General features: G+C 33.1%; 1 protein-coding gene and 1 long non-coding RNA gene across 2 annotated transcripts in view; both read left to right on the top strand.

The window, feature by feature from the left end:
- Nucleotides 1-14,730, top strand: part of LOC149411987 (uncharacterized) — a 143,402-nt gene that overhangs the window by 52,948 nt on the left and 75,724 nt on the right. The gene's annotated exons all lie outside the window — the stretch shown is intronic.
- The window catches only part of LOC149411986 (ferric reductase 1-like), a 114,490-nt gene that overhangs the window by 24,036 nt on the left and 75,724 nt on the right, over nucleotides 1-14,730 (top strand). Inside the window, exon 2 of the mRNA XM_089646467.1 lies at nucleotides 4,266-4,306. The gene's annotated coding sequence lies outside the window, so the exon portion shown is untranslated. The remainder of the gene's footprint in view (nucleotides 1-4,265; nucleotides 4,307-14,730) is intronic.

Below are 14,730 nucleotides of genomic sequence, written 5' to 3'. Positions count from 1 at the left end.
GGAAAAAATTAAATATTTTTGCCTGAACATCCACAAAGTAAAATAAAAGTCACTTTTTGGCCATGTTTTTTTCTTGCATAAATCAAAACAGGCGGATGGTGTTAAGCGGGAATTTAAACCTTATCACCATCAATGTGAGGGATGTTATTGATAGCGGCTCAATTTAAAATATTACACGACGTAGTGCATCGCCTTAAAGGGTGTCGGTTGATTTTATTTATTTAATAACAACGGTATAAATATACCATAAACAATAAATCAAATACAATGACATCAGAAAGTATAAAATGATCAGAAACTCTATAATGATATTAAAGTAAGAGATGCAGGTACACTCAAAACTTCTAAGTAGACTTTCTAGGTTTAATTAATATTTATTGAAAATATATTATAGTATAGCCTTCTTGCAGTTAAATAGATCCGCCACATCTGCTTATCTATTACTAACTTCATGTAATTTAGGTATAAGTGAGTATTTTCAATGCTCAACCCCGGTATTGAAACATTTAAACATTATTTTGGAACGAGTAGCTCGCGCAAGTACATGAAATTCTTTGAGGTTTAAGTAAATTAGGGCTGCCTATACTACCATTTACGATTTTGAACATAAATATTAAGTCGGAGAATTTTAATTTTTTTAATTCTTTCATTTGTCACTACAGGGTAAGCATACTTGTACTATAGACGATTCCATGATGCTTGATCCCGAAAAGTAGATCCCGACGATCGATCCCCTGACAGTTGATCCCTCTGTCAGTTGATTTCTCGGACACTTGAACCTCCAACTTAGTACTTCCTCCGCGGAGAAAAATTAGTAGGTCTGATTTAATAAAATCCTGTTAAAAACGTGATAGCATTCCATTTCCTAACTATTATATGACTATTCGTTGTTTCATAATATATCCGGACACGATAGCTGCGCTTATCCTGCTATTATGTAATGATGAAATGGGAAAATATTAGTATTTTTTTGAACACATGTTTCGACATTCTCATATACGCCCGTGTTTTACTGATAATTTGATAGGATATCTATCAATTCATTCGTTAAAGGCCTGCAGTCCTTATAGTCCAGTATGTTATATACGGAAAAATAACCTACTAGTGGCTCCACAACATCCAGTACAAACGCGTTTTTCATCAAACCTGGGTTGCTTGGTTCCTAAAACGAATACCTCATTCGCTCAACGCCAATTCTGGTTCATCGCTCCGAAAATATATAATGCATTGAGGACCGACATAAAGTCGTATAATTCTAACTCCCTTTTTACTGCCCGACAAAAACATTGGTTATTTGAAAGGCGACGAGTTTTCTACAAAGACTCCTTAAACTCTTAAAACTATTAAAAAAAAAAAATATATATATATAAAAATTACTTACTCTATCACACCTTTTTTCCAATTTCTTACATGGCACGAATTCTAAACATGTACTCTTGTAGCAGAATACCTACAATTTTTATTTCAACCTTTAGTTCTATCTCCTTCAAAATATAATTTTTCCTTATTTCTCACCTTACTTTTAATTTATATATTTCCATTTCGTTTTATTTATTCTTATATGTTTTATCTTAGATTTTCTTATTTTCATATTATTACTTTTTATCTGTTTATTATTATATTTTATTAATGACGTATTTTATGTATGACTACCACACCACGGGCATAAGCCTAGTGTGATGGTCAAAAGAAAATGTACTGCATCATCGTGTAAATATTTATTAAATAAAAAATATATATGTTCCGAGTGTACGTACACAGCGAACTATTGTGTTTTATATTTATATTTATAAAAAGCGGATCCGGTATAATCAATAATAATAAGGTGTCAGAATGAGATAAAAGTGCATTAGGAAGTAGCTGAAAATACATAAAACTGAATCTAGCGGTAATTCCTGCTCAACCTTGCGAGAATATTGCGTGATAACTGAATTATTATTAGTTTTGAGTTCCAATGTACTAGTAAAAGACACACCTTTGCAGTCTGTGGCGTCAATAGTGCAGATTTCGTAGACTAAATACAAATCTATGCTTTTAAAAGTAGTTCTTTCCTTTATATTTATATTAGCCGACTGCAAAGTTAAGTCTGGCACGCTGTAGTAGGTATTATACATTTCGCATATTTGGGTTGTATTCCGAATGAGCGAGATTTTCATGTTATACTTATTACTTTGGAATAAATTATAAAGAAAACATACTGCACTTTCTCTAATAACACACGCTCTTGAGAAAGGGAAAATTCAAATTTAGAATATGTGTTTTTTTTTTTATATGTTCGTTAAATGATGTAGTTATGGCTGTAGGATTTATTTATGGATGGGGTAATGCTAGCTTTGACCGATATCACAATAATATTAGATTTAGTAAGAATATTGTAACGCCCATTTTGCCGCCCCGAGAAGTGCCACCCTGGGTGCTGGCCAACATTGGCTACCTTCTAGACCCAGCATTAGTTTAGACTGAAGCCTTTTTTCAATACACCCAGAAAAAAGCATTCAAAACATTTTAGTGTGGTGGCCAGATCCAAAAGCCCGATTACTTCCCAAACTTCCTTACCCTACCTCCTTTCTATCCACACAAATGACATTATTAATGGATTAAAACTGACCGAATGGATTAAAATTACACAAATAATATTAAATATCTTGAATTATACGAATATAATAGTGAATTGGTCATTAGAATAGAAATTGTTAACGAAAGCATGTTTTAAATCACACATTACAAATCAAAAATGAAAGCTGTTATTTTCTCGGGAGAAACACGAGCATAGTGCTTCGGGCGCATGCGCCAGTCTGCCAAACGGATATGTTGCCAGATTTTACGCAGCCAGTTAAAGATATTTTTATTAGTAATAATTCTAATTAGAAATTTACAAATGCGCAACCAACACCTTTTAACGGTTGTGAAGTGTTTTTTTTCGTTAAACCGTAAACGACTAATGCTGTTTTAATCTTTAGATTACGAAATGCCTAGAATGGTTTTCTGTTTTTTCTTGGGTTTTACCGGACAACGCTTCAAGTTTATTATTAGTAGGTTATTTTTATGAAAGTATCTTTCAGATCCAAATTCCTCATCAGTCACTGTAATTGTTGCTGAAAAGTCCCACACCCATTATTAATACTTGTGATGATAGTGTCATAAAATACACCCTATCCTGGTGATGTGATGATGTTAAAATATTTATTTTATTTACTCTGGTACGCCCATGGTGGATGTTGATGGGATTAGTTACTGGTAGTGGTTTAATTTTTTAAATCGAGGATTACTAATAAACAACGTTTGCTTAAAACAATTACTTACATTACAACGGTTGAAAATTGAAAAAAAATAATTATCATAAATAATATTTTGACATGAAAAAATTGTTTAGCCGTCGGTAATAGATTTAACCGTCGAATTTGTTATGTTAAAAATGTCGATATAATTTGTATATTCGTTTGCTAAAAAATGTAGGCGATATTGCATTTCGTTGCCCTGAACACGACACCAGATCGAACGACTTATTTAGAACACCACACTGTAAAGCCAAATATGCGCAAAACTCTTTAATAGGACGTATCTGTAAAACTCACAATGCCTCTAGAGATGTACACATTTTCAACTGTAACTTGAAAACATATGAAATGCAACTTACTAAACTGATAACTTCATTTTTTATTTTGTGAAATAATCCTATCATCTTAGTTTATTTTATTGTTTTTATTATAATCATGCGAAAACTGTATTACTACTAACTGTCTTAAATTGTTTTATAACATTTTGTAATTCCTTATAATTTCTTTGTCATTTATAAATATATTGTATAGGTGCAAATATTGAATTTAAGATTAGATCAATGGAAAATTAATGGTCTAATATTGTAAATAATTGCTGTTTATGCTAAATATGTTTGTTTCCTAAATAAATTTAAAAAAAATTAAAAAAACTACCGAGTTTGCTTGATAATTTGAGAGCGGTGGTTCAAATAGTTCATTATGCCTAGTGTGTCGAGTGGGTACTCTTATTCTGACTAGACTCAGAAGTTCGCAACAGTTGAACTCCGAATTTACAAATAGGACGCTTATCCTTCTTCGATCCTCAAGTGTATGTGTTATTAATGTGTATTCATAATAATTATATTACTTTATCTTCCTGTCTGTAGGACCCATGTCTTCATTTTTACACAATTCTGAAGTAAATGTCGTTTTGTACATCTGAATTATTATTTTTTTAATATATTTTTAATTCCAAATATTAATTAAAATATACTTTTATTTTTTCAGGGGAAGTTGAGGCAAGGACACACCAACGAAAAACTTTTAAGGTAAATACCAATTTTGTGCCTACTGTTGTTAATATGAATAATTAATGAGCATGAAAAACGTTAGCATTAATATTTGTTGAATGATTCAATCCATTAACCTTTGCGACATTGATTTAGGTAGATACCTAATATTAACCACATAAAAAAACTAAATCTAGATTACCATTGTTTTTTAAAGTAAACATATTCAAGCCTTAAAAATACACCTTGTTTTTTTTTTAAATATTTTTTTCACTTAAAAAAAATTGATTGGTTTTTTGACCTTGTGTAGTGACTAACCTTCAAGTTGTGTTATATTTTTTATGAAAAATAATATCCGATATTTCGGCATTGATTTTAATAGTGAACTGACGGATTAAGTAGCGGTTGTCCACATAGTCGTTCATTTATCATGTTTTAAATATATTTAATCCATTACCATGTTAAATTAATGCCAAACAACAGTTGAAACACATGACCGGCAAATTATTCCATTGCCGACCTGTTGAATACAAGAATAAGTCGTGAAAGCGACCCGTTCGTATACGGAGTTGTTTCCCAGTGTGCACCGGTGCCGATGGAATGAATGACGCATGTTCCTTCAATGCCCATTCCCGTTGATATACTGGCAGTACGACGGCCGGCATAGTCCAGTGGTAACGCATTGGACTACCATTCCGAAGGTCGCGGGTTCGAACCCGGCGTGCGCAAATAAATTTTATTTAATTAATTTGTGTTATTTCACAATTAATTAATTAAATAATATATAGTATATTTGCGGCACGTTCCAGAGTGGAAGATACTACCAGTATCGCCCTGGTGTAAGACCACCATTCAGAATTATAACGTTGCTCCAAATGGCTTTAGCCGTGTTTAGTGACTAGATCTGAATAGCCAGGTACTTCCCCACCTTCCTCTTTCCCTTCCCCACTTACCTTCAGCCTCACAACATCGCCCAATTGGGGATGCCATAGTCTCACTGGCTCCAGACGGGAGCAGTTGGGACTCTTGTGAGGTATTCACTATAAAAAAAAAAAAAAAAGTACAGCATTATACTGATGTTTATGCTCCAAGGACTGTACAGCACTTAGGAACTTATGACAGCATAACGCTTGACGTCTCTGCTCCGAAGACTGTACAGCGGCAAGGACAGCATGACATTTGACGTCTTTGCTCCAAAAGCAGAAAGGATTGCATTGCCGTAAAGCAGTAAGGATTGCATGACACTTGTCTTTGCTCCGAAGACTGTACAGCAGTAAGGACAGCATGAATGATACTTGACGTCGTTGTCATGATACTTGCAATCCGCTTACCAAAAAGATCGCCGGTTTCTGCACAGAGAAAAGTTTTTTTTATTTTGTTAATACACTTATAGGGTATCATATTTTTGTGCAGTTAAAGTTGCTAGTACGATCTTATACAAATACAATCTTGTAAGATTTTGTAGGTTAATAGCAGCCACTTAAAAGGTACCCATTGTTTGTGTCACCTTGGTGGCTACCAAAAAACCCCAAGGCGCCTAAATGCGTCAACCATTTAGACCATCATATAATATATTATATTCATATTTTATGTCAAAAGCTTAGATTAATGGGGTTTATCACAACACTTAATATTACTCATGCTAATGCCAATAAGTGATTTCCATTGAATCAAATTATTCATGAAATTATAACCCTATTTAGATGACTAATAAAATTAGATCATATTTTTAATCTTTGATAAACCTGTTTACGTAAAACCACCGAAGAAAAAATATAGATTTGTGTTTTGGGCGTGTCCGTGTGCCCGTCAGTCAGGTTTATTTATCCCTTTGGTGTTATTGACATTGTTAAAACATTTATATCGATATTAATTTTTTTTTTACGCCCAGATGGACTTCTCAAGGGATTATCCTATTGGTTAGTGAGTGTGTCTGATAGTTGGTTATGTATTGCAGAAGAATGTTACATTTTGTCTTGTTTTCCTTGTGGGTACAAGGAACTTAATAGTGGTGACGATGGACTCTGCAATACAACAAGGTCTGTTATAATTAATAATGATTCTTGAGTAGATAATAAATTTTATTGGCCTTTCTGAGGTGTCAAAAGATCTTAATATGTAACTCTGTCACAAACGTTTTCTTTCAATTCGGTATAGATCACGCTTCTAAGGTTTGTCTGTTCAGTGGGTAGAACGGATTCCTAAAGGTATTATTCTGCTGGTGAAATATGATGTAATATGTCATAATAACATTGTGGTCCTGCGCCAATATTTTTATTTTTGTCAGATGTTTTGAAAACATTTTGTTTCCGTAGACCCGATTTAATAACTCTACCATCATGATATTTGCGTTGCTTTTTCTGTCTAAAATGTGAAAGTCAACGTAATTATTTTTCGTTCGAAATGTCATTTCCACCATGAGCTGTGATGCTTTAAAATGTCAACTTTTAACTGTCAAACTAACAACACTTAAAACGAATGCATATTTTTTGTAAAATTTAAAAATCCAAATCTAGGACGAATTCAGGATAGTAGAGTCAGTTTTATACATTAACGTTTAATACTTCCGAGTGATCGTTTCAACTATTATACTTTTTATTTTTATTTTTTATTTGGTACAATATTTTTTACATTTTAAGTTTTCCAGTAATGTAGGCCTCACTGGGTGGCTTGCCCGTGCTGAGGCCTTCATTTTATAATATGAAAATAAAATCTACATAATACATTTAAAGAGAAAATAATACATTTAAAATTAAAAATACGTAATACATAATAATATATTTAAAATTAAATAATAATACATTGAAAATAATTTTGTGTGTTTGTGAGTGATGTGTGTTTATATTGGTTTTGTGTGTTGTTACGTGTAGGTTTTATTTTTAATTTATGCTATGACATTTTGGTAATATTGTCTTTTTTGTTCTTTAATCCATTTTGTAATTTTGTGTGTGAATTTATTTTTACTTTCTTCAATTTTAATTTCAAGTTTTACACTGTTGAAAGCTTTTATAGCACGGTATTGTTAGTGTCTTTGTCCAAAGCCTTACTTTACTGTCGGAGTTTTTTATGTTTTCTTTGTACGCTTGTCTAACTGGTCTGTTAGTGTTATTTTGTGTATGTTGAAATTTTTTTTGTCAAAAATGTAGTTTAGTAGTGTTTTAACGTATAATTGGCGTATATCTAGTACGTCACAGCTGTTGAATATTTGGTCTGTATCAGTCAGTCTATGTTTTTTTAGTATTACCTTTAAAATTGTTTTCTGTGCGGTTTCTATGTAATTGATAGCCGAGTTTGTTGCTCCTCCTCAAGCAATAATTCCATATTCTATTATTGAATGGCAGAGTGCATAATATATTGTTTTCAATTGTTTTATTTTATATATGTTTCTTATATTTAGGAAAATGTGTATTGTTTTTAGAAGTTTATTTGTGATTTGTTTGATGTGAGGTATCCATCTAAGGTTATGGCCAATTACGATTCCTAGATACTTTATTTGTTCTGTTTTTTCTAGAGGAGGGCAATCGCAGATGTTGGTGTTTAAACATTCGTGTATTTTTATTGTGTTTGTGTTGTTTTTTGGCTGTCCCGTGCTATTTATACTGTATGTTGTGAATTTTGTCTTTGATATGTTAAGTGTAAGTGTGTTTGAGTCTAGCCATGTTTTCACTTGCGACATTCCCAAATTCGCTGTGTTGTATACATTATTCCAATCCTTAGATTTGAAAAGTAAAACTGTGTCATCAGCATAGCTAAGTATTTAGGTAAGTACTTTAGGTAAGTACTAATCGAAAATTAGTTATACGTTCTTTTTTTAAAGTTTGTCAGCAAGTTAATAATAAATTAGTAGTCGTTAAGTACCTGTATATGTAAACAGTGTGTAACAGTGAAACAAATTAAAACGTTTTAACCACAAAGTGATTGCTTTCTAAGAACACATTTTTTATTTGCCACCATTTTATTAAACATGGAAATACCATTACATGTCATAAATTCAAGTAACCGGATATAACCTTTAATAGTTATATTTAAAGGATTTATTTTTTACAGTAAAAATAAACCCTTGCAATATTCTCCACAAGAATAGGTCGTTTTTAAAACATTCGCTGGTTGAAAAATAAAGTCAACACCACAGCCTTGAAAAAACCGCTTTATGTTAAACAAAATAAGAAAAAAATACTGAAATAACATTTCCGATTTCCGTCGACCAACCTTCAAACAATGGGAAAGAATGCTTTTACGTACATGACACCTACATACAATTTAATTGTTTTCATCTGTATAGTAAGCCTAACTGTGTAGTGAGTAGGTACCTACCCACAAAACTACACATATAAAATACAAACCTGGGTATTATCGTAGTACCTTCCTACCAGCTCACTGCCTCGTGAGTCACTGATTATTTATTGCTATTGTGGCCGGCCATACTAAAAAACATTCAAACCCGCAGATCCGTTCGTTATTTTCCACCGTGCGCGTGGTACAGTGTAAATACGCTCTAAACGTGAATAACCGGTTCCTAGAGAGGCGGCTTACAGGGGGTTTGGTAGTCGAATCACAAAATTGATGAATTTAAAGATAACTGTAACGAGACGGCCTCAACAAATTGTAGTTACATCTTTGTTCATTTTTCACAAAAACGACGCTAAATTTTTTAAAATTATTTTGCATTTTGGATGATGTAGATTAAATTGAAATTATTATTAATTCTGGAATTTATCTATAGGTTTACGCATTTTAATGTTGATAACAAAGCAGGGCGGTCAGCTATACCAATAATTCATTTCTTAGTGACGGAGAGAATGTTTAACATTAAATAGTACAAGTTTAGTAAGTATACTGTTCTGTAAGTTTATAAATTAAAAAATATTAAATTTAATATAATTTTTATCTCTCCTGCTTATGACTAGCTTTTTTCTTAGTTTTCAATAATAATAATACAATTATAATCGGCAAATATGATACTGGTTTTCAAATTTTGGTCGGAAAGTATTTATTTTGTTTTTTTTTTCCTTAGAATTATTGTAACGCAACAAAGCAATTTCAACCTTATTCTAATAGTATATGTAAAAACTTTACTTATGCACGTGAACAATCAATCACCAACGACATATTTTAAACAATTATATAATTATATAATTAATTATAATAGGAATTATAATTCGTTTATAATTTTTATTATAAAACATTAATATTATTAATGCATCGTTTCTCTGCTAAATAAGTTCTCTCTATCATTGAACAAGCAACATTTTTTGTATTTGATTATAGAAGTGGTATTGATAAAAATATTGTCTGGTGAGTCGTAAACCGGGAATGTTTATCTTAATTTTTTTAAAGATAAAGATATTTATCGATTACCAAACACTCTGTAAAACATAGTATCTCGGCCAAGTGGTTACCTGTCGGTAGATTTATATGTAAAACACATGTACCTACTCAACCTGCCCACCTACTTACAAAAAATATTTGACACAAATATTATTGAACAATTTTTATCATCTTATTTCGGTTGACTTGGATCATTCGACAGGTAAATATTTTGAATCATAATTCGTAAGGCGAATTTTACAATATTTTTTCCCCAAAATAGATTTATTACCACAAAGGTGCAAATTTGCTAAACACGATAAGGTAAAAATGTAGTTGGGTTCAGCATACTTAAAATAATTGGGGAGCGACGAAATGAGCTCATATTAAAATTCCGGTTAAATTAACCCAATATACATTTGTGTGTAAAGACATTAGCACCTAAAATAATTGATGGTGGAGAATAACAACTACGAAATTGCTTCTAAACTTATGGTATTATAAAATAAACCAATGACCAATTCGGTACCTTGTGTTACACTCGTTGCAACATCAGTGTACAATATTTTTGCTGGAAGTAGGAAGGGGGGTGTGGTGGCTGTCAATGTCGCCCGAATCCTTCCGACCGCGAACAAAATCAACGAATGGGTCGAAGGTGACCGGCGGTCTCGCATCGGGCAGTGATCCGATATGCTTGGCTCATAAATCGAACCTCAAATATGACTATTATGTGTACCACATTGTTCGATACCTACATGTTTTTAAATCCATAGATTTTGGTAACCACATTTTTTTTTGTATCAGCGACTCCCATTGGCCGTAAAGTTGTTTGGTCAATCATGTTGTGCTTTGGCGACAAACGAATTTGTCGATAATTCAGGGTCCGTCACATGGAATTGCATGGTTTTCAAATGAGATGTACTTGGTCAGTTTTGCTTTAAAAAGTGTTTATTTATGATAAAACATATTGTAAGTTGGGAATTTTTTGTTGTCAGTTTATGTTTTGAAGATCATCTCGTTATCGCTCAGATGTTGGCCATTTACATTTATGGTTGATTGTAGCCGGTCCCGAAAACTTTGAGTAGTGTCAATTAACTTCTGAAAAGGAATCCGAACGATTTCTTCCTGGATTTTCGTCTTGCGACAAGGCAGTCTGGCTTGTCAACATTTACTCGGGACTTAAGATATCCCCACAAAAATAAGTCACAAACGATTAGATCAGAGGAACGAGGAGACCAGTTAATATTGACATATTTATCTGGAGATAAGGCTGATCCCGTGAGACAGCCATTGAATTACGAGCGGTGTGGGCAGTTGAAACGATAGTTTTTTTTTTTTTTCACAAATTCCGGTAGATTTTCTTCGAATATCGGTAGATCTACCAAAATTTCGATAGGAATGGCACCAATGTGCTCTAACTTCCCACTCTAACAGACACATCAAGGCTACTCCCACTCTCTGAGGCCACCCACTCGGCCGATCAAAAACCATGCGGTTTTCGTGACGGACCCTGTATTTGATTATAGCAAACCATCAGACCTTTTCTCCATGCACTTTTGTCTTCATACATAATCTTCTGTAATTTCGAATCCAGGCACGACGGACATGAATCGATTTGCTTGATCGTGTGCCACGTCTTCCTGGGACGTCCCTTACTCTTTTCATACACTCGTGCGTCATTATTCTCTGAACCTTTCTTTATCTTGTTCATTAGGCACGTTTTTACCACTAATCATTTATTTAATTTCTACAGCATTTCGACGGCTTACTGCCATTAACTAACAAAATGATTCTGAGATAATCGACTGACTTTAAAGTTTCGGCTAATTTTGATCAGTTCTTTTCAAGCTATAATAATAACAAAGCCAACTTTTGTAACTGCACTTTTATTCATCTATTAAAACTGCTTTTATGTTGGAATTTAACCATTTCTGTTATTATTCATATAGGAATAACATTAAAAACTGCACTTGATTACTTTTTTTGCAAGCATCATGTAACTACGCGTGGTAATTTTTTTGTTGTCTTGTTGCAAGAAGTCACCAAAATGTTTGTTTGATTTTTGGGTATAATTTTTAGGCGTTTTTTATGTGCATTACAATTATTGTTATTAAATGCATTTATTAATATGCTCAATTTATATATTAACAACTTGTTATTCGACATGATGACGTATTTACTTTATGAAGCATGACAAAATAGGTAGTTTTTGACAAAATTGTTCCGTCTCTCATAAACATACTTTCAGTATGTATTTGATATCCTACCGCTTAACTAGTGTCTGACGTTCATGCCACTCTTACGATACAAGTTTGTCATTTACTTTGATTTCTTATAATTCCTATTATCAACTCCCTACTACTGTTCGTGATGTGTTGAAGATCGCAAGTAAATAGATACTGTCTGAAATACATAAACACCACTGTCAGTGATTTGTATCTTTACATGTCGAAAGGAAGCAACCGTTTATCGGTTGTAATTGCTTGTGCAATGACTGAAAACGAACCGTTTTACAATGTGTTATCAAAAAACATCATCTCAATACTGTTTTTGTATGCAAATTAAAACACGAATAAATTATAAAGGCATATTATGTGGTATGGCATCCCCATTTGGGGTATGTTGTGAGGCTGAAGGGTGAGGAGAAGGGTAGAGGATGGTTAAGAAGTACCCACCTATTCAGATCTAGTCACCAAACACGTGTAAATCTATTTAAAACAACGTATCGATACCGAATACTACTCTTTCACCTGGGCGATACTTATAGTATCTGTGCTTTATATAAGTACTCGTACTATGTGGGCTTCAGCACTTTTAGCATAGGCAAATCTTTATCTCTAAATAATATAAAACAAAGTCACTATCCGCGTCTGTCTGTTTGTGCGCTTAGTTCTTCTAAACTATGCAACGAGTTTGATAAGGTTTGTATATATAATATATGGATATTATATTTATTGAAAGTAGAGAAAAGGTGAGCTACGCCGGGTACATGTCAGCTAGTCATTAATAATTAGAATAATTTATTAGTAGGTATTAAAGTTTCGATATCAATGTTCATAGAAAAAAATGATACTAATTTGACTGTGGGCAAGCACGTGAGTAATTTGAATGAATTAAGAAATGTGCAAAAAAACTGGTTGATTAATTTTCATTGATGATTCGCATTGATAAAATAATTGGTGTAGTTTTTTTGCAATCGAATTCCAACTTTCTCTCAACAACTTTTTCGTGCTTCAGCGTGGTAATCGGTAGCCATTTATCAATCTGTTCATTTGATAAATAATATCACAATTTAAAAAATATTTTATTATTCGTAATTTGTAATTCATTTAGGAAAGTAGAGCGAAAATGGAGGTTAACGTTTACTAGCCCCAATTACTTTGCAAGGAACTTCTATTTAATTTATCTTATTTTACTATTATCAGTTCTTCGATCTCGATTACTTTCTCGTTTAATTTCTCAGGCTAACAGATATGATTCCTGGAAGGGGTGTGTCACAGCTGTGATGACCGATAAATGGTCATATTTTAACTATAATTAAGTACCCTAAAGTTTAACTTTAGACTTACGGAATTCAATACTTTGTTTGTGTGAAAACACTATTTTATTTATTTTTATTTAAGTACATAAAACAGGCATGGTGCCCAAAAATTTACATACATGGATGTTTAAATACGTAATAATAACAAAAATAGTAACAAAATGAATAAGCTAAATATGCAGAAGTAAATAACAAATAAGAATGGGTAAAAGGTAAATACAAATTTGTTCATAAACGATTTGTTATTATCACACCTGTACTGGTGAGACACTGATTAGGTAGGTACAATGTTGCTTCTCTTTAAATAAAGGGCTTCATCACAATATCAGCTTAATATGGTTGAAGGTAATACATTTTTTTTGAAGTGTTTAAATTGGTCATTAAAAATGTCTATTTCATTATTAGAGCCATGTATAATGTTATAATTTCTTAATGTTAGCGGTACAGGGGAAAAATATCCTGTATTTGTGTGGTAGGCTTTAATATAGAAAATGTCTTTCATCCTCCTTGTTGATTTTATTGAAACAATACCTAACTTCAACCACCTCTGGCAGGTCTGTCACCAAGATAAGCTTCGTACACCGCCGGCGTAGGAGTTCAGCTAACACTCGTTGAAACTGTTTTGGTAAAACAAAGGGTTAAGGAAACATACTACAGAGTTCTCCAATAAGAGGTGTTATTTTGAATAGCCCGCTATTTCGTTAGATGTTACTTTTGAAGCTGTCATTTTTTGACATTTGACAAGTAGAAACTACGCCATTAATAAAAATGGACCGATACACGCTTCAATAATGCATTGAAATTATTAAAATTCACTTGAGTGAATCAAATGCAAATCATCTTGAGTGATGAGGTCCATTTCCACCTCGGTGGCTTCGTCAACAAGCAAAATTGTCGCATCTGGGGCTCGGAAAACCCAAGAGTTATTGTTGAAAAGCCTCTCTATCCTCAACGTGTGACTGTTTGGTGCGGTTTATGGTCCTGCGGAGTCATTGGAATTTTTCGAAAACGAGGCTAGAGCAACAGTTACGGTGAATGAATTGCGCTATCGAGAGATGATTAATGATTTTTTATGGCCGGAATTGGATGGTATTGATCTGGACAACGTTTACTTTCAACAAGACGGCGCTACGTGCCACACAAGCAACGAAACCATTGATATTTTACAATTGAATATCAAAATAACACCTCTTATTGGAAAACCCTGTACTAGGTTTCCTTTGGGAGGACCGGTACAGGTGTTGCCTGTTCCTCGGTGAACCCATAGTGTGGTTTTTGAAGTTAATTACACTGTCTTACTATTGTTGAACTGCTACTCGTGTTATACTTGCAAATTGATTATACTCTCAAAGACTATTTAATAATCCCGTAACTGCCTTGTTGATGTCTTGAATGTTCCATTCAAAGTTAATTTTTTGTTTATATGGCTTTAGGTCGTTTTTCGCGACCAGAGGAAAATTAATAGCGTCGTTTTCGTTAACTAGGGGCGATTCCAGTTCTACTTAAGGTTAAGGAATTTTCCTTAACCTTAAAATGAACGATTTTTTCGCTAAGGTTAAGGACAATTCCTTATCCTCTGAATTGTTTATACGTACTTTATTATCAGAAGTGTGTT

The sequence above is a fragment of the Hesperophylax consimilis genome, chromosome 24, assembly GCF_061612785.1.
Source record: "Hesperophylax consimilis isolate HC1 chromosome 24, BYU_Hcon_1.0, whole genome shotgun sequence".
In the NCBI taxonomy this organism is placed as follows: domain Eukaryota; kingdom Metazoa; phylum Arthropoda; class Insecta; order Trichoptera; family Limnephilidae; genus Hesperophylax; species Hesperophylax consimilis.
This window is presented reverse-complemented; position numbering and strand designations above follow the sequence as displayed.